At 44.4% G+C, this 2,050-nt stretch overlaps 1 non-coding gene across 1 annotated transcript; it reads right to left on the bottom strand.

Moving 5' to 3' along the window:
- Positions 1–716: 716 nt before the first annotated feature.
- Positions 717–823, bottom strand: LOC147375248 (U6 spliceosomal RNA). The gene has a single exon (XR_015161770.1). It is a non-coding gene; the product is annotated as a U6 spliceosomal RNA (small nuclear RNA).
- Positions 824–2,050: the final 1,227 nt, after the last annotated feature.

The following is a 2,050-nucleotide window of genomic DNA, read 5'->3' as shown; positions in this document are numbered from 1 at the left end:
TCAATTCTTTGGCACTCAGCTTTCTTCAAGGTCCAACTCTCCCATCCATACATGACCACTGGAAAAACCATAGCCTTGAGTAGACGGATTTTTGTTGGCAAAGTAATGTCTCTGCTTTTGAATATGCTATCTAGGTTGGTCATAACTTTCCTTTCAAGGACTAAGCGTCTTTTAATTTCATGGCTGCAATCACCATCTGCAGTGATTTTGGAGCCCCCAAAAATAAAGTCTGACACTGTTTCCACTGTTTCCCCATCTATCTCCATTCAGTTCAGTTCAGTTCAGTTCAGTCGCTCAGTCGTGTCCGACTCTTTTGCGACCCCATGAATCGCAGCATGCCAGGCCTCCCTGTCCATCACAAACTCCCAGAGTTCACTCAGACTCATGTCCATCGAGTCAGTGATGCCATCCAGCCATCTCATCCTCTGCCATCCCCTTCTCCTCCTGCCCCCAATCCCTCCCAGCATCAGAGTCTTTTCCAATGAGTCAGCTCTTCGAGTGAGGTGGCCAAAGTACTGGAGTTTCAGCTTCAGCATCATTCCCTCCAAAGAAATCCCAGGGCTGATCTCCTTCAGAATGGACTGGTTGGATCTCCTTGCAGTCCAAGGGACTCTCAAGAGTCTTCTCCAACACCACAGTTCTATCTCCATTGCTGCCCTCTAAATAAATTCTTCAGTACCATTTTTCTAGATTCCATACATATGTGTTAGAATACAAAAAATATGGAATGCTTCACGAATTTGCATGTCATCCTTGCACAGCGGCCATGTTAATCTTCTCCGTATTATTCCAATTTTAGTATATGTGCTTCCGAAGTGAGCACTGTAAGATGCGTTTATAGACCAACAAAAAGGTTGGTGGCTGAAAAAAAGAATTTGCCCTCCCAGAGCCTCAATTTTTCATCTAAATAATTCAGATGAGAATTGTACCTATATAACAGAGTGGATATGATGAGTAAATATGATGGGTAGCACAAGGCCCAGGCCTTGTAAGTTGTTGTCATTAAGACAGTTACACCTTTGGCCTTGTTGACCATTCTTTTTTGATAGTGATTAGTGGTTTCCCCCTCTATCCCAGTTCTCTTCTTCTGATTCATGCTCTCATTAGCCTATAATCTGTCTATGGCAGTTTGTGCATCAATAACTAATGATTAGCAGTGCCTACTGTATGCTGCACACTAGATGATAAGACTTTCTTAAGATGCCTATTGTCCCATGGGGGAGAGTACATCTGTATGTTAACATCAGTTTTAAAAAGCAGAGCAGGCCCTAGAGAATAACTAGCAAAGTGCTCTGGGAATTCAAAGGTGAGCTACGGAAAGCTTCATGGAGGAGGTGGCATTTGAGCTGAGTTTTGTCTCCTTATTTATGTATTTATTTTTGGCTGTTCTGGGTCTTTGTTGCTGCACAGGCTTTTTCTAATTGTGGCAAATTGTTGTTCAGTTGCTCAGTTGTGTCTGACTCTTTGTGACTCCAGGACACCAGGCTTCCCTGTCCTTCACTATCTCCTAGAGTTTGCTCAGACTCATGTCTATGAAGTCAGTGATGCCAGGCAACCATCTCTGGAGTGGTTTTGGAGCCCAAGAAAATAAAGTCTGTCACGTTTGCATTGTTTCCCCATGTATTTGCCATGAAGTGATGGGACTGGATGCCATGATCTTCATTTTTTGAATGTTGAGTTTTAAGCCCTTTTTCACTCTCTAAGAGGAGAGGCTCATCAAGAGGCTCGTTAGTTCCTCTTTGCTTTCTGCCAGGGGCTTCCCTCATAGCTCAGTTATTAAAGAATCCGCCTGCAATGCAGGAGACCTTGGTTCTATTCCTGGGTCAGGAAGATCCTCTGGAGAAGGGATAGGCTACCCACTCCAGTATTCTTGGGATTCCCTTGTGGCTCAGCTGGTAAAGAACCTGCCTGCAATGTGGGAGACCTGGGTTTGATCCCTGGGTTGAGAAGATCCCCTTTTGGCTACCCACTCCAGTATTCTGGCCTGGAGAATTCCATGGACTATACAGTTCCAGTCGCAAAGAATTGGACACGACTGAGTGACCTTCAC

The sequence above is a fragment of the Bos grunniens genome, chromosome 3, assembly GCF_055505025.1.
Source record: "Bos grunniens cultivar Pamir isolate PY7600 chromosome 3, Bosgru_T2T1.0, whole genome shotgun sequence".
In the NCBI taxonomy this organism is placed as follows: Eukaryota; Metazoa; Chordata; class Mammalia; order Artiodactyla; family Bovidae; genus Bos; species Bos grunniens.
The sequence above is the reverse complement of the archived record's forward strand: the minus strand, read 5'-3'. Positions and strand labels throughout refer to the sequence as shown.